At 41.2% G+C, this 19,127-nt stretch overlaps 1 protein-coding gene across 4 annotated transcripts in view; it reads left to right on the top strand.

Moving 5' to 3' along the window:
* TMEM108 (transmembrane protein 108) overlaps window positions 1-19,127 on the top strand; it is a 315,682-nt gene that overhangs the window by 35,725 nt on the left and 260,830 nt on the right. The window lies entirely within an intron of this gene.

Raw genomic sequence — 19,127 nt, 5'->3', positions numbered from 1 at the left:
CCCCTACCTTGTACCTTATCCTTCATGAGGTGGTGGGAAAGATAGGACGTTATTTAGTCCACCCTGTGTTCTGTTTATGTGGAAAACATGGAGATTTCTCCTGCTTTGTACCAGCAGTGAGTCACAGAGGAAGTAACAGATGGTTTGAAGGGTGAGAACAAAGGCACAAAGCCACATGGGAATGATGTTCCTTTAGAAACCAGCATTCAAGGGGAAGCAAGTAAAGGAAGCTGAAAGAGTGAGGAAGTGTGAGACCGGTTGCTGGAAAAGGAGTCAGGTGGTATCTGGAGACCCCAAGGTCCAAAGGAAGCAGGGGATGATGCAGAAAGGAATATAGCTCTGGGTGATGTGGGACTAAAGGAAGAGGAAGACTTGTTGGGAATTGGGGAGGGAGGAAAGTGGAAAGAGGATTTAAGGGTCTAAATTTTTTAATACAATATTTGTAATAAAATACATTTTTTAAAATTGATCTAATGAAAGAGATACAGTGTAAATCAAATACTCACGGTTACTGAAAAACTCAGTTGCCAGCAGATATTTTGATCAAATAAATGCCAAGCAGCTAGCTTGAGGAATTTTTAAATGAAATGGACTGCTTTGAGAAACTTTGCCTTGCTCCAAATAAATGTTTCTGAAATGGTAAAATTTCAGAATAGCCAGGAAGGTGTTTCTTTTTTCTTTTTCCTTTTTTTTTTTGACCCCCTTCACCCATTTCTTCCATGCCCCCACCCACTGCCTCTGGCAACCAAAAATCCGTTTTCTGTGTCTGAACTTGGTTTGTTTTTTTTTGTTTTTTTTTAGATTCTTTATATAAGATCAAATGGGTATTTGTCTTTCTCTGTCTGACTTATTTCACTTAACATAATGCCCTCAAGGTCCATCCATATTGTTGCAAATGACAAGATTTTGTTCTTTTTTGTGGCTTAATAATCTATTGTATACATACGACAATCTCTATATCCATTTATCCATCAATGGATACTTAGGTTGTTTCCATATCTTGGCTATTGTAAATAATGCTGCAGTGAACACGGGAATGCATATATCTTTTGGAGTTAGTGTTTTTGTTTTCTTCAGATAAACACTCAGAAGTAGAATTGTGGGATCATATTCCATATGCTGGTAGTTCTATTTTTAATTTTTTGAGGAACCTTTGTACTATTTTCCATAGTGGTTGCACCAATTTATATTCCACCAACAGTGCACTAGGGTTCCCTTTTCTCCACATCCTTGCTAACACTTATTTCCTGTCTTTTTGATAATAGCCATTCTAACAGGTGAGAGATGATATCTCATTGTGGTTTTGTTGTGCATTTCCCTGATAATTAATTATATTGAGCATCTTTTCACGTACCTGTTGGCCATTTGTATGTCTTGTTTGGAAAAATTGCCATTCAGATCTTCTGCCCTTAATGTAATTGTTTGTTTTTTTGCTATTGGGTTGTATGAGTTCTTTATATATTTTGGATATTAACCCCTTATCGAATATGATTTGAAAATATTTTCTCCCATTCATTAGGTTGCCTTTTCATTTTGTTGCTGGTTTCCTTTGATGTGCAGAAGCTTTTTTTAGTGCATGTATTTCTTAATACATATGCTAGACCTTGTGGTGTATAAAATGTACTGTATAAAATTAAGCTGAAGGTCAGTGTCAGCCCCCAGAGGACTCACAGTCTAGTAGCCGAGCTTTTAATTTCTTTAGAAAATGTGAGTAGGGAAGATATTAATAGACACTTTTACAACATGTCCTGAAGTTGTATGGATACTCTAATTCACTAGTTTGCAACTTCTGTCCCACCCACCCAGCAGGGGGCTCAGATACACTCTGGTCAGTAACAGTGACTAATGGTGGTTGGACAAGTTCTCAAAGTGGTGGGGGAAGGGAGGAGGAGGAGCAGAAGGTGGAGTTGAAGATCATATCTCCCAAAGAATGGGCAAAGAGGTCAAAGATGATGAAATGTAAGAAAGAGAGAAACACCTCAGAGCAACAGCTGTCCACTTTGCCATTTCAGAGGCCCCATTGCCATATGAATGCCTCAGCTATACTTTTTTTGCCCTCCCCACAATACACAGGTTTTAGTGATACCTGATCACTTTATCCTTCAGTCAGGATCTTCTGAAAACAGCTGCTTTCTGAATTGCTCCCTCTTGGTTTTTGAGATTGGCAATGGCATGCTGGGAGTTACAGGAATTCTGGGCTAGAGGAGAAGGAAACACCATAGGATAATGCTGGGGGATATAGTGACTTGACAAGGAGTTGAGGAGCAGGTCATAAGGCCCTTAGCATATTGTTCTCTATCAGACAGTTATTTAAAGCCCAAAGCACTAGTCTTTGCTAGCATCCCTGAATTTCCCTTATTTTTGTGTATGTGTGTGTGTGTGTGTGTGAGGAAGATTAGCCCTGAGCTAACATCTACTGCCGGTCCTCCTCTTTTTGTTGAGGAAGATTGGCCCTGGGCTAACATCCTTGCCCATCTTCCTCTACTTTATATGGGACGCCACCACAGCATGGCTTGACAAGCGGGGCATCAGTCTGTGCCCGGGATCCGAACCTGCGAACCCCCTGCCGCCAAAGCGGAGCGCATGAACTTATCTGCTGCGCCACTGGGCCGGCCCCTGAATTTCCCCTATTCTGCACCTTCTCCCCCGGAGGTTCCTAATTTTTGAGTCTAGGAAACTCAACTAGTCATTTAAGAGCTAAACTGAGAGGCCAGAGTGAAAGGTTAAGATGGAGAACAGATTAAAGATCAGTGAATGGCTGAAAGTAATTCCTATGGATAGGAAGCAGAGGGAAGATCAGTGGAGGGGTTGACAGAGTTGTAAAGGCTAGAAGGAAGCAGAACTTTTCCATAAACACAGGTAATGGCGCTGTTAGTAGTAATAATAATCCCTTCGTGTATGCATCATTTCACAGTTTAGCCTTCTTTTCACACTTTGAGGCGTCAAGGATATGAGTGCCATCCTTATGCACACCAGGAGACTGAGATCCAGTTAGGGAGAGGGACTTCCTCTGGGCGTCCTGGAAGCTGAGACTGGACCTAGGATTTTGAGTGGCTTATTGCTTATTTCTGTGACAAAATGCTGGCCACGGGGGTGCGAGTGCCTGGGACAAGCAGGTGACCATAACAGGAGAACATAAAGGGAAGGGTCAAAGGAACAGAAAAACTGCAGTAGCAAGGTGTGTAATAAAATGTAAGCTACTTTCTGCCGTTAGAGTTTATGTCCTATAATCTTCTACTTAAAATTGTTCCATCAGATTTTTCCTAGAATCTAGAATCAGAATGTTAGAGCTGATTATCTTTTTGATGTTCTACTCCATCTTCATGTGGCTGAAGGCCAGAAGACGGTTTTCCAGATTGAGGTGTAGGAGGGCCTTGGCAGTGGGTGGAACCCAAATTGCCTAATCCCTGCAGAGGGGGAGGGGCATAGCTTCTTCCTGCTGCACCACCTTTCCAAGGCTGACTGGAATTGGGCTCAAGTCAGAAACAGATCAGATCTAGGAGAAGCCCATGGAAGGAAGGGAAATCAAGGCCAGGGTCAAGAAATCAGAATCAGGTTGCACACCAAAGCAGAGAATGACGGTGTTCAGAGCTGGGCGGGCTGGCGGCAGTGCTCCGTTCTGCACATCAGATGGTGCTGCTAGAGCCCAAGAGGCAGTGGATCCGCGGCACAGAGACCAGGACTTGGGGGCTGGGCTCCTGTGGTCTTTGGCTGGCTGGCCCACAGGCTTGAGTAGGAGGCAAGAGAAGTGAGCAAGTGGGTGCCCAGCTGCTTGGGACTGAGCTGGGGGTGAGCATGGTTGGTGGCTGGTGTTTTATAAATTGAAAATTTAAAAGAAGAAATCTAAGGTTTTAGACTTTATTTTTACAGAGACAAAAAGGGCCTAAATTGTAAGTGTGCTTTCTATTTCTCCTACTCTTTCTTTTTACTTTTTTATTGTAGTAATTGCAGTGGTGTTTAGTGAGGAGCCAGCCTTGAGGGAGGGCTGCTGCCCAGAGGAGGTGCCAGGGAGTGGGTAGCGGGGCAGGGTGTCCCGGTCACCCACGTGCACCAAGGGCACAGTATAGGAGGGCATGGGCCTCAGGACGCAGATTCCAGTGAGTCCTCTGGCCTGGGAAGTTGGGCGCTCTTCTCCTGAGTTCTTCCTTGGGGTGATGGGTGAAGGATGAGTTTTGCGAAATTCTGAGGAAAAGCAAAGGTAAACTCTGTCTTCGAAAGGGATGTTTGGAACACGTTTCCTCTCTGGGGGCAGCTTCCAGAGTTCTCAAAATGATAAGGCAGAGATAAAAACACTTCAACTACCCCCCCAACCCCCGCCAAATACACCTGCACTTTCAGTCTCTCTGTGACCAGGTAGATTCCTGCTTATTGAGGCTAGCTTCCCTTGCCTGCTGTTTAGAGAAACAGGAAAGATGGCCCACTCAAGGAAGGTCTCTAATCCTTGTCTTGTATGTGAGGAATGATCAGGAACCTGGCCAGGGGTCCCTGAGCTCTTGCTCCCAGACTGACTCAGTGTTGCCTCTGCTCCGAGGTTGCAGGTGGTGTGTGTCCTCCTGGGTCAGCCTGAGGGGTATTCGGAGGAATCGCTCTGGATGCTGCCAGCCTGCTTTGTGGATCTTCTAATCTAAGACAAGCTAAAATCAGCCTCGAGGAAAAAGAGCTCCCTAAACTGAAACAAGAAGCAGAAGTGGGCGGGGGGAGTGTGGCAGAGCAGTCTCACCTGGTACCTTGGCTGAAAGGGGTGGAGTTTGGGGAGCTCAAGTGTCTATATATCTCAAGTCTTTGTTTTCAGCCACCCACAGATGTGCCCCTGACTCATTTCTTGTGGATGGCAGGGCACGTACCCTCACCTTCTCAACCGTTTGGGACATCCACTCACTTAACATCACCCAAGGCACAGCTCTAGCCTTCCCCCAGTTCCTAAGTGTGAAAAAGATAGGTTGCCCCCAAACAGACCAACGTCTGAACCCCTCATGGCGGTTGAATGATGCTCTGCAAAGCTTCTCCAAATTGCTGAGCATCTAGGGTTAGGTTAAGCCAGGGTTGGAGAAGCCCAAGAAAAATTAAAGACATAGTCATGAGACTTACTCTCTGAAGAGCCATGGAATTACTAGTAATCTTTTCAATTTTTAATTATTGATAGTGACTCAATAATTTAAGTGAATAATCAACTGAAACATAAATGCAACTTAGCAGGAAGTAATTAGAAATTTGAGATATGTTCAACTGAAGGAGATTTAAGATTGGAATTTATTCAGTCAGAATAATTGCACTAAATAAGACTAAATTATTCATTTAATATGAAACTTCATTTCGTATGAAAAAGTTCATTTAGTATGAACATTTCAAGTATGAAATGTCCCATCCCCCCCAACCACCAGTTATATTTTATCACGCTTGGGTCTTGTAGAAAAAAACTGAGAAGGAACTGATAAGTTTTCAAAGACCCAAAAAGGTATACATTTATCCAATAAATAGATATTGAAATCTTATTTTGTGTGTAGCTCTCTGCTGAAAACTATGAGGGCAGTAAGATACTTAAGACATGGTTCTTGCCTTACAGAACCTTTCAGTAAGATGCTTAAGACATGGTTCTTGCCTTTGAGAACCTTTCAGGAAGAGAAGACAAACTTGAAAAATAGTATGAAAATATTATAGTTATCTAATGGTCAGAGACAACAAGCAGTATCAGTGGTAGGTAATTAGATTCTGGGAAGAATGACACAGACAGAGCTGTGACATAAAAAGGGAAAGAGATCCTTGGTAGCTGCATTTTACCAAATCATTTATTTTCCCCCTGGATTTGTTCCCTTTGTGTAAAGAAGCCTGGTCAGGTGAGATGAAATATGTACTGCATACTGCATTTACCTGGGACTTTGTCCAAAGAATGGACTTCCCAAAAGCAGAGTCGTCCAAATCCCCCCAGTGATTCTTTGGAGGTTGTTGGAGGTGCTCACCGTTGTCTTTACTTTGCCAGTATGGCAGGTCTGAAGGCTGATAGTCCCTCTAAGATGAGAAGGGCCCCAGCAAGGTATCCTTCTGAAGTCAATGGCAGATGGGACAGGCACAAAGCTTGAAAGTAGAGAAGAGGACTTTTCCACAGCTGGCATCTTGCTTGCCTTCCAGGGCAGAGGTGCTGAGTGTATCTTCTCTCTGAGGCAGGGCCTCACCAGAGGCATCGAGGAGCCTCTGAGTGTGGGCTGAGGTGCTTCTCTACAAGAGGGCTTATCCCAGTGCACTGGCTGTGAGACCTGAGTTACGCACAGGTGTTTTCTTGCTGCATGCCAAGGCCACGAATAACCAGGAGAAGTGGACTCTTTCCTTACACTCTACTTGTCATCTAGTCCAAGGGAGTTGGTTGATAAAATAGAGCTCTGTTTGCTAAAGTGAGCTGCCCAGGATTCTCTTTACATAAAGGAAAGGCCCAGAGAAAAGCCCAAATTGGAGACTATTCAGCCATGTTCCCAAGAGCTGTGACAAGCACTTATAGAAGGTGGTGGCCATAGTGTCCAGTGTCTGCTGCCATCCCCATTCACATTTATTCATTGTTGTAGCTTGAGTAAGTAGGAATAAGCATCTGAAGGCAAAGAGTTGGTGAATTTCAGGTTCTTTGTTTGTTTTGATTCATTTCCAACGGCTTCTAAAGAGCTGGTTTGTGTGAATTGTGATACAGAAACTAAGCAACTCATTTGCATCTTTGCCTTACCTTCTCCAGGAAAGTGCCTCCGATGGCATTTGCCAGTCACCTTTGATACTTGACAGTGACTTCAGGGAAGGAAGGCTTTGTCTAATGCTTGCTTCTTCCTCAAGGCCCAACTCAAACACTTTCTGTCCTGTAATCTTTTCCTGAGCTCTTCGGTCAAAATTAATGGTCTTGTATGTCTTCCCATAGCTCTTTGTTCATATCTCTTATGACCACGTATTTGGTTATTCATGTGCGTCTCTTTCATCTATTGAATTTTAAGATCCTTAATAAGGACAGATTATGTATATTGACTTTTTATACTCAGAAGCTAGAAATAGTAGGCTCAGTGCTGTGTGCTGATTGAAAATACTAGGACAGGGCCGGCCCCGTGGCTTAGCGGTTAAGTGCACACGCTCCGCTGCTGGTGGCCCAGGTTCAGATCCCGGGCGCGCACCGACGCACCGCTTCTCCGGCCATGCTGAGGCCGCGTCCCACATACAGCAACTAGAAGGATGTGCAGCTATGACATACAACTATCTACTGGGGCTTTGGGGGAAAAAAATAAAAATAAAATTTTTAAAAAAAGAAAATACTAGGACCTAATGCTTATGGGAATGTAAGTTTTATATCCAGGCAGACTTTAAATGGGGTTTCATCATATATGAAATAGAACTCACCATCTTCCTCTTTAGCTCCTTAAAGTTTCTCCTCTGGATTCCTTTATCTGGGAGGCAGAGTGGTCTGATGAAAGGAGCACGGGCTTTAAAGTTGACCAGATGGGTGACTTGGGTAAGCGTCTCTGCCTCGCCCTGCACCCATTTCCTGAGCTGTATGGGGATGATTACAGTTCCTTGCACAATTCCAAGGCCCAAAGTTAACATATGTGGTTAGGCTTTGTCACTTATGCCTTCATCCATACCCTTATCATTTCTCACCTGGATGTTTCACTGGAAGATGATTGTGCTGTTCTTTCAAGCCATTCTCCAGACTGGTGTTTGTGAAGTCTAGATCTGTCACCACTTTCCTTCTTGATCATCTCCAGAATAAAAGTCACATTTCTTAGCTTAGTTCTCTAGGCTCTGACTCCTGTTTCATGCTTCAGTACTGTATCTTTATGCTTTCATGTTGGTTGATTCCTCCAGGAAGCAGATACAGACAAAACACCAAATTAGAAACACACGAGATTATGGAGGGAGGAGGCATCTGTGAAAGACAAGGGGGAGAGGCTGCGGGAATAGGCAGGACAAGCTTTAGGTTGTGATGCTGGTCTGAGACCTCTGCAAAGGAAAAGGGGGATGGAAGGATGATTGGGTAGGAAGGGCCTCAGACTCTGGTGCAGCTCTGAGAAAGTCTTGTCCAGCCCAACAAGGAGCTTTGGTGCAAAAATTACCTAAGGAGTCATCCCTGCCAGTGAGGAATGGTGAGCCTTGCTCAGTCATTGGCTGGAGCTGCCTGAGGAGAGCATAGCCTCAGCTTGAAAGTTGAGGCAGATCCCACAGACACCCACAGCTAGGAGCTGTCAGCTAACGGTGCTCCTTGCAGCAGATTCTCACTTGAAGATGAATCTGAGGAGCTTACCTCATAACTGCTGCAGTCGGTTCTGTATTCTCTCGTCTGCCATGCCAGCTGCCCTCAACAACCAGTCAAGAGAAAAGACTGCCCACTTTGTGCCTGTAACCAAGCTTGCTGAGCAAGACCAGGGTCCACTGGAGCCCGTGGTCTAATGGGGGAGATAAATACTAGTCAGATATTCACACTGATCAGTGCATAACTTCCCACTGCACTGGGTGCTCTGAAGGAAGGGAAGACCATCTGTGGGAGCAGGTGACAAAGGAACCTGAATTCCTTGGATTCATCATCTCTTTCTACCTTTGTGTGTGTGGTCCGTGTGCCATAACATTCTTTCATAGTAACATCCATGAATACATACATAGGTGACCAGATGTCCCATTTGCCTCAGCTAGTTCTAGTTGATTCCATCTATTCCAGTGTAATTATTAGCATTACTCTCTCTCATGCTCAAAATGCCCTGGTTTGAATAATGTATGGTCATTTATTTGCTAAGAATTTGTATCATTCTAGACATTTTATACAAAATACTCATGTAATGCTAACTATACCTTTGTAATGGTAACTGTTTTCTTTTTTTTTTTTACCATTTTACAGTGTGAAAAATGAGACAGAGGTTCAATAACTCTATCAAGGTCACAGAGCCAGTGATGCTGGGATTTGAACCCAGGCAATCCGGCCCTTAGCCTGTACTCTTAATCTCCAGGCTATTTTGCCTCTCATGAGGCTTTACTTGGGAAGCCCTCCCCTGATGCCCTGCTCCAACCCTTAGCCTGGCATGGCCGTTTCCTGTGGGATCCCTTCGTACCCTGTACGTGCCTCTGTTACAGCACGTTGTGAGGGCCATGGAGACTGTCTCGCACTCCTCAGCCCCCTCCACTCCAGCAACTCACATGTACTGAGAGCTCAGGAAATCTGTGTAATGACTGAATCGGGACAGAGGAGAGTCGTTGATGTGTGCCACATGGACTGTTAAGCTGGAACAGGCCCTTGGGTGAGTTATTTTGCTCCTTTTTAGATGTTTTTCCCCTTATCCAACCTTCATAGTTTATTTACCTTCTCCCCCTGGCTGGGGACAGCCCCAGACCTACCCATTTATGAACACTGTGGACAAAAAGGGATATCTTTGAAAGAAGTGTATTCCATAGTTCTTTGTTTTCTCTGTTTTGTTTAATTCTCCTTGTGATGTCACATTCATTGGGCAATTTATGTTTCTTTTCATGTCCCTGAAGTAATGTTTTATTTTTAGATAGTTCTAACCCAGAGAACATTCCAAAGACAATGATATTTCTGGGTTTATTATAAAGGAATGTATAATTTAAAAAAAAAACCCACGTTTTGCAGTTTTCTAAGGGACTTGCAAAGGGATAGGACAGGGAGATGAAGGTGTGTTTTTCACCTTGACTCTATTGCTTTACCTTCTCTCCTTCCATAGGGGCTAGTCCTGAGGTAATGTAAAAAGGGGCATATAATAATTCTAAAAACTTCACGCTCCCTTTGTGTTCAGGCTAAGCCCTTCTTGGATAAATAAAATTTCTTAAGATATTGAAGATGAAGCTCTTGACATGGTTATAGGGAGCAGAGAAAAGGTATCCAAGAGGTTACTCTTCACCCAGGAGGCTTTCGATCATCTGCACAATGCATACCCCAGTATCATGGAGGATAAGATTTTATTTTCAACCATTAGATTTTTAAAATTTTGTAGATTAAAAAAATTATTAGGAATTTTCAACTGATAAAAACCAAAGAGAACAGTATCATGAACCACATGTACCAGCTTCGACATTTATCTGCATTCTATCAACCTTGTAACCAGGCTTTTTTTAATAATTTTATTTATTTATTTTTCCGCCGGCCCCAGTAGATAGTTGTATGTCATAGCTGCACATCCTTCTATTTGCTGTATGTGGGACGCGGCCTCAGCATGGCCGCCAGCAGCGGAGCGCGCGCACTTAACCGCTAAGCCACGGGGTCGGCCCAAGACTTGCCTACCTGAGTCATGAATGCTGGGCTCTCTGGTCAGTTGGTTTTTCTTCCAATGCTTGGTTTCCCTTTGGTTAGACTCCTTTTCCTCTCACTGAAAAAATCAATCTGTTAAACCTATTCCAGCCACTATTCCCTTCTTTCTCCACTCTAGAGAGGAAATGGCCTTACGTCATGGTTTGGAGCAGGATGCTATGTAGTTATCTCCTCCTAAAAATGGTGTAGACATCCAGGAGCTATCAAAAGGCACAATGTCCTAGAACAAGGAGGACAAATAAAGGCAATTCCTGCTGGAATGATGAAGGCATCAGAGCTGGTCTTTGAAGAATTATTAGCTTTTGGGTGGATGATGAAAGTTATAATAGTTGGAATTTTTTATTATAATGACAATAATAGGTAACATTTTTGACATGCTTACTACATGACAGGCACTGTTCCAAGACTTTACATGTATTAAGTCTCACAGCAACCAAGTGAAGTGCTAGAGCTCTTAACATCCCCATTTTACAGATGAGGAACCTGAGGCACAGGGGAGTTAATTCACCCAAGGGCACACAGCACAGGGAGATAGTGAGACGTTCAGACACTCCTGGGATCATAGAGTGCGAGTGAGGGTCAGGGAGACCAACTCCTTTATTAAAGAAGCCTTAGTGCAAGAGGTAAAGTGGCTTCTCCAGGACACACAGCGAGTGGGTGGCAAAGTTGAGACTCTTATCCAGGACCTGTCTTGGATCTGGTGTGTTTCACTTGTACCATGTGGCCGTCTCCACTGCCAGATGCACCTCAGGAGGCCTTACGATATCGGTGCTTTACCTTTCAGCTTCTGTTAGGATGAACTCTTCTCTTACTATCTCTTCCTTCCAGGAACATTTTTTGCTTTATTTTTTTTTATCTTAACTCTGCAAATTGTTGAACTTTGTAAACATTTAGAGAATATAGTTCGTTCAAAACATGGTGCAAAGTCAATGTAAAGTTGGGCAAAGAGTCTCCTGCCTCCTCTGAAACTCTCAGTATAAAATGAATTATTTTCATTCCTTTTTTCCATTTCCTCCACCTTACAACCTCAAAAGAGTGATTGATGTCTGAAGAATAATTTCTTTCTCTACTACCAAAGGCATTGCTCCCTGTGGTGCTTATTCACTTTATATTTTACTTTTATAACGGAGAAAGTCGATACAAAGCAAAAATCCAATGTGAAAGGGACACTGAAGCTCATCACTGATTCTCAAATCAGAGGCTGCAACAAGGGCCAGGAATATGTTTGTTACAGGGTTTCCCTTTTCCCTTCTTACTTTCTAATGCATGTACTGTATACTTGTGGATTTTTATCTATTCACTATGTTGCAATTAATTATAGTCATTATTTTTTGACCAAATTTGGCCATGGAAAGCCTCTTTAATCTGGTTCTTGTGTCCTTTTGACATAACCCCATTAGTCTTTGAGTCCTTTCTTGCTTTCTGTGACACTGAGATATCCCAGTAAGATGTCATGTTGTATGTTCCTGCTAGATTTTTCCTTTTTTTGTAATAATTTTTATTGTTTTCTTTTTTGGAAGAATAGAAGGAGTAGTTTAGATTAGATGGATTTTAGAACTCCTTGAAAACGTTTGAAAGCCATTAGTTGGATCAATGTACTATTTGTGATTTTTAACAGTTATTTCAGCCTTCAAGAGCAGTATTTTTAGAGTGGAGCCTTATTTTGGAATTGGAATTCATAAGTTTTCTAAATCAAGGGTTTCTATTTTTTACTAATTTCATCTTTTCTCTTTTTCAACTCTTCTACTCATTTCTCTCTTTGATTGCTGAGTGACATTTTAAAAAGAGAGAAGAGAAAGAACACACTGATGATTGCTTACTCAGGAAATTTCACATGAAAAGGCATGGAAAGAATTCTTGTATACTGATCCCGTAGAGAGAGTGGTGAAAGGGATGGCATATCCTTTCGCTGTCCTTCATGGCCTTCTCTGCTCCCCGTGTTTGAGGCTCTCCCTCTGCCCCTGAGCCCTGCTGGCATGTCGGTTGTTGGCTAGAGGTAAGAGCAGTTTATTCACTTCAGAGCCAGATATGCCTGGAGTCACATTTTAGCTGTCTTCTTGCTTAATCTCTGGAGCATTTGAAGTTTTTTTTTTTACCCCTATTTGTAAAGTGAAGCAAAACCATCCTAGTTGGAGGTGAGGATTAAATGATGGATTCTACACAGTTCACATGCAGGACCTGAGGCACAGCAAGGGTTTGGTAGTTGCTGAATTCCTTCTACCTTGTATGATATATATTTATACTTGCAGGGTATGTATCTGCCTCATTTCTCTAAATTTTTTTATTATTAAATATAAGACAACTACAAAAACTGCATAAAATAATTACAGTTTAATGAACTATTATAAGATGAGCGTTCTTTTAAACATCATCCATGTGAAACAGGTCTTGTCTTCCTCCTTTGGATGAGGTACTCTGTGGTGCACAGGACACAGTTTTGATTTCACAGAGCGGATGTTTCTATTGTACCTTCTACTGCCAGAAGTCAGACATGGGAACGAGAGGTGACATTTCATTTAGCTACATTAAGTTGGCCCAAATCCAGCAAAGACCATGTTAACAGAAGGGAGAGCTCTTTGTCCAGGACAGTGTGGTTTGGGCGTTGCTGTGGATTAGCCACACAATTCCACATCCCACTTATGTGGTTATGGAAAGACTGGCCCGTTGTGCAGTTTTTAAATCACAAAGTAACTAGGAAAAAAATGCAGATATTTAGAAATCCTTGTACTCATCCCAGAAATCTTAAGCTCCTACTTGTAAAAGGAAATTCAGAATGTCAGGAATCCTTGAGGAGGAACATTCAACTTGAGGATCTGGGCTGTGCTCGACTTTGACTCAGTGGCAGTCAGCAGCAGTTGGCTGCAGTCCTGATACAGATATACTTCACTTACCTTGGTCACCCTCTTCTCTGGCTCCTCCCTTGTTACACTCTTTGGTTGTGACCCTGCTTTGTATCTCCTTGACCTGCTCCCTGCTCTCCAGGTCTCTGGGCTGGATAGAAAGCCTGGGCGAGTTCTGAACACTGCCTCCAGGAGTTCCGTTGTACCTTACCATCCCACATTGACTCATCTCTCTAGTTCTACCTGGTTTGGATCTGGTAACCCTGCAGGATAAATCTTCTGGAAACTGTCTCCCATGCTGCATGCCTTATAAGCACAGGAGGTGGCACCTTGCTCTATTACCCAGCCCTGGCCTGGGAGATCAGACACTGGCTTCCGCTGGCTTGAGATTAACCAAGAGAACGTCTTTTTTTTTTTTTTTCCTTTCTGTTCTTGTTTGCTTGTTTTTTGTTTTTGTTTATTTTTATGCTGGCCCTTAAAAAATGTCATGAAGCCATGGCATTATGACAGTTAGCCCTTGGCGTTGCTTTTTGGAACCAGGTGAGCGAAACTTGCTTCTCTCATTAAGATTAGTTGGGCCAGGCCCACACTGTCTGCCCCAGAGCACCCTTCATGTGCTCCTTGGCATTGCTGGTTAGCTTGCTCTGGGCCTTGTCTCTCTAAAAAGACTACAAATACTTTGACAGCAAGGGCAATGTCCATCTTTCTTCCTTGACACTTGAGCACTTAGTGTTGTCATTCATCTACCATATGTGGCGGTAGCCAGAGGAGAGCCCTGAGTTTGCTGTTTTGTTTTGCCTAGCCATCATCTAGCAGATCAGGTCATTGCCTGTCCTGTCATTAGCTCCAACTAGCTGGTGCCCACTCTCATTAGAGAACTTTCGGAGAACTACAGATAAATATAATCTTGGCATCATACCTGTTTGGTGAAGAGAAAAAGATTATTACTAGAGTGTTGAAATTGACTTTAGGATTTTCTTTCTCAGTCAGGGCCCAAATATTTTAGCCCATGGTAGGCATTTGGGGCAGTACAAAGAAGGATGGTCATGGTCCTTGCTCTCAAGATATCTGTGGTCTTGTTGGAGAGACAAGCTAACCAGCAATGCAAGGGCATCTGAGGAGGGTGCTCTGGGACAGATAGCATGTGCTGCAAGATTGTCAGAGGGCAGGAAAGGCCTCACAGAGGTGGTAGAACATGAAGGTCTTAAGTTGGACCTTCATGCTTGGGAGGATTCTTAAGGGCAGAGAGGAGGGCTTTGGAGGAGGAGACCAAGGTGTGAACAAACTGATGTGCAGGATCTATCTGAAGGAACTGAGTAGAAAAGTTAGGCTGGAGTAGAAAGAGGATAAGACAAAGTAATGGTGGGTAAATTGAGAAGGGTTTGTTATAGATCATAGGTGGCAATAAATGCCTGCCTGAAGGATTTGGGGTGAGAAAGCGTTCTAGTGAAGGTGATGTTCTCACATTAGCCTTGGAAGGACCTGTGGGGTAGTAGGAATGGGGCGATGCTGAGAATCGAGTAATTGTGGGGATAGATTGCTGCTGGGGTACCTTTTTAGGTAGTGAAGCTTAGGCCACTGTGTTCCCCTCTTAAGCTATTTCCAATCCATTTTTATAGATCTGTGCTAGCAGTTCATCACACAGAGAAGAATTTTTGCGTGATTCATGGTGCCAGGCAGTACATTCGCTGTATTTGAATGTTTGACTTGGAATAAATATTGACATTAATAACTCTTTTTACGGACGTTTCTGATGGATAATAGACATTTCAATAGCTTCTTGCTAGACTGACTCCAACAGTCGTGAAGTTGTGGCATGACGTAGCTGTGTGGGATCAATGAGGTAAGCTTACTCTGTCATTTAAGATCAGCTGTGCCATGGCCACAAATGCCATGAGCAACATCTACTGTGTGCAGCCCTGGTCACTGCACATTGATGCATGGGAAGGTTGCCATCAGAATATCAGTTGTCTGGTCATTTTGCCAGTTTATATTCTGTACCTTTTTTATAATTTTAACATATATTTTGAATTTTTTATTGAATATATCTTAGTTTTTTGTTCTTTTAAAGAAAATGCATATGAATCTTATATTTTTGGCTGTAATTAGTTCATTTTTGATAGCTTTTTTGTCCACTTCAATCTGAATGTGCCTCATGGACTCTTATAGTGCTCTATGGTCAGGTAAGTTTGGTGACACCAATATAGATGTCACTTCATATGGATGGTGACTGAGTAGGCAGTGAACTTGACAAGGAAGGAGAGGAGAGAAGAGGTTCAGGAACCGCAGAGAGGCTGGCTTAGTGAATATCTACCTTCCTTAATGCCAGATTTGTACCACACTACATGGTCCAGAAGTGCAAGCTGACTCTAATTTCCTGACTCTTGGTGGAAAAATGCTAATGGTCTGGTTGGAAATCTTGTTCATTTATAAGCTGACCTGCTGAAGGTAGGTCTGACTATCTTGAATAGACTGAAAATGGATTGTTGCCTGGCTGTATACCAGCATTTGGTAAATATTCCAAGTTCAATAAAATGTCAGTTTAGCATATGTTCAATATGTAGAATTAATTCCTGTACCAAACTACACAGAAATGAAAGGCTCAACTAATGGAATTTAAAGGCAAGTCACACTCTGCCAGCTTTGTAGGTTGAGCATAAGCAGCAGATTAAAATGAGACCAGCAAACATGAACACGGTAGGGATGAAAGAAGGTGACCAGTGGGTATTATAGGCATGTTACTGAAACCCTGGAGAACTTGTGGCAAGTGCCTAATTACAAAATGAAGCTTTCATTACATGAGAAGGAGATCATTGCTTTTAGAACATATAGATTCCCACCCTGGGATCTGTAGTCTTTCCCATTTAAAAAAAAAAAATACACAACTTCCCTGAAGGTCTTCACGTAAGACACCTAGAGCCAGGCAGAAGGTTGTTAGTTAGGATTTCTGAACTCTCTGGAATCTCAAGGCAGTGATGTAATTCTCATTGCTTGATAAATATAACACTTCTTCAGTAGAGTCTTTTCCCTTGACTTAATTTTAAAAGGAAATATCACATAGCTGCTGTTTTATTGGGGACCAGTATAAAGGCTCTTAAGGTCCATGTATCAAGACTCTTTCCCATCAGCTGTGGGCAGGATGACTTGAGGACAAAGCCATCAATATGCACCAATGAGTTGTTGCCCACCATTATAAAGACATTATGTACTCATCTATTGCCAAATAAAGTTTGAGAAGTCAATGCATTACTATTCCGAAGTTGCATTTTAAAACAGTTTGGAGTTTTTCCTTTCAGTATAATTTACATGCATATAGGTATATATTTTTTATTTTATAAAACTGGGATCCTACTGTTTATAAGAATATATGCCCTACATTTTCACACATCATATAATTTACCATGTCATTAAGTATTCCTTGAGAATTTGAATTTTAAAGGACTGAATAGTATTCTGTTAAATAGATGTCCCAGAATTTGTTTATTAATGTCTCCCTTTTATTAAATGATTATCTGCTGTTTTTTACTTGTATAAAACAATGATGGTCGTCCTTGCACATTAGACTAGTGTTTGTGAATTTTTTAGGATAAATTAATGTAAGTAAAGTTATTGGTTAAATACATACATTTTTAATAAACATCGTCAGAGTGCTTCCAAAAAGCTGACTCCATTTTATATTTCCTCGAGGACTATGAGAGATTGTTTCAATGTGCTCTACCAACACTAAGTATTACTGTTAAAAAAAATTATTTGTGGATTCATAGATAAAACATGGTATCTTAATTTGTATTTCTTTGATTACCTGAGAAATTGAATTTTTTCATATATTTATGTACTTGTATGTATTATTGCTTTGGCTTATTCTGCACTCTGGAAAATGATCCTCTTTGCAGGTTGGCTTCCTCAATGAGCGTGAGTGATGGGAAATCATAGTTTATAACTAATTACAAACCTAGGCAAAGGACAGCCATTCTTATGGGTTTGCTGATTAGATCAGTAGCTTTTATGTCTGCTTAATACACAACTTTCTGTTCCTTATTAATTCTTTCTCTGATGTTTATTGATTATGGTGTATAATATGGCTTAGTAAGTCATTAAGAAAACTATCTGATGGAATAGTTTTTCTTATTATGAATTTACAAATTCATTAGTGTCATACTTCTAAAACTTTGCATATTTTGTTAAATTCTGCTCTCAACTTATTCACCACCAACCTGTTCAAGTTCTTTGGCCTGAGGAAGATCGTGAGAGGTCATCAAGTTTATTTTTCTGCCCTTAGGCAAAGCCTAATCAGACTAGGCTGGAAGAGGCAGTGGAGAGAGAGCACTAGGTTAAGTCTGAAGGCTTGGTTTTGAATCCTGGCCCTTTGAGGACTGGGCCAAGCCGAATCTGTCTGAGCCTTAGATTCTCCATCAGTACGATGGGGATAATAATCCCAGCTCTACTCACCATAAAATGTGTTTATTAAAAAATAAAGGATACATATAATAAATATAACACATAAAATACTTGGTAAACTTTTATAAAGTATAGAAATGTAAGGTATTGTAGAATTTATTCTTTTTATTTCATTAAGGAATTCAAATTCATGAACTGGATAAATATTGATTAACATTGACTATTTTATATGTGGCCTTCTGGTTTACTGGCCCCAAAGTCTTATTACAAAGCTTGGCTTGTACCTAAAAGAGCATGCTCTCCTTTTCTCTATACCTACTAATCTTCTCTTTCTAAAAACTCTGATAAAGAGATACTTCTCTGATTTGAGAGACATCTAAAAAACCATCATGGTAGCATAAGAACACGAATGTATCATGCTTGTTTTGAACCTCTCTGAAAATATGCATTATTTGGTTATCTTCTCTTGCTAAGTTTCACCTGGTCTGTCCCTGTCTAATAAAATACTGAGTCTATAAATTATGGTGACTTCAGCAGTACTTAGAGCTTCAAAAGTGCAAGGCATGCCTTGGGAGGAAGCTTGCAGCTTTTTCCTCTGATAGCAAACTAAGGCACTCTTCTCTGATAAGTGTTGAAATGGTAGGGAGGGTAGCCAGGAGGAACAGTCCATAATTTCAGCCTTGAAGGTATAAACAATTAAGTGATGCAAATAAATCAACTTCATTTCAGATCTAAACTGACAAGGAACCAGCTATGAAAAAGGCATCAGATTTCTAGAACATTCTTCCATGTTGATTAGTTGGCATACCCAGAGTGCTGTGAAACATCTCCATTGTTCCCTGAACTCCAGGGTCTAGAACTACGGATGATAGTATCCTCTGCCTCTTTCACCCAATGATATTTAAATTTTTCTTTCTAACAAATTTTAACTTTATAGTTATCTTTAGTAGTACAATTTAAAATGTATCAAAATATAATAGTTTTTTAGAATCTTAGTTTTTTTTAACAACATTTCCTCATAATTCTACAATGGCAACATAATGGCCATTATTATTATTTTAGTTAATTTTTGGCCTTTTTAAAAAGCATGGTTTTATAAAGTATAATCATAGATTATATTCAGTATTATAAATTGGATTTTTTTCACTTAACGTTAAATCCTAAAAAGCTTTTTAAATTTATAGTGTAGTCTTGATAATGTTAACTATCAAGATAATGTTAGTAACAAAATCATTTTCCATCAAGCAATCATACTCTTAACCATCCTCTATTGTAGGACGTATCCATAGCTTCTAATTCTGTAGTACACATTGAAGCTATATTTATAATACATTCATTCATAGAAGCAGCAAATATTTAAAAGTGAAAAGGGGAATTACGTAGAAGGAAACGGCACAAAGCTATGTATCTAAAAAAGGTCACTTAGACATATCTAAAAAAGTTACTCTGTCATATCAGTAGCTTGGGAGGAAAAAGATAATCTTACTTTTAATATATTTGTAGGTAAGGATTTGAAAAGTTAGAATGAAGTCCCACTTGAAGTGGGGAGCTGGAACTGTCCCTGATTAAAGCCTGAACCCTGAGCACACTGCACTCTTGGTTGGGGGGAGTAGAAT

The sequence above is a fragment of the Ceratotherium simum genome, chromosome 5, assembly GCF_057802395.1.
Source record: "Ceratotherium simum simum isolate JZ-2026a chromosome 5, ASM5780239v1, whole genome shotgun sequence".
Lineage (NCBI taxonomy): Eukaryota > Metazoa > Chordata > Mammalia > Perissodactyla > Rhinocerotidae > Ceratotherium > Ceratotherium simum.
Note: the sequence above shows the minus strand (reverse complement) of the source record. Positions and strands in the feature narration are given on the sequence as shown.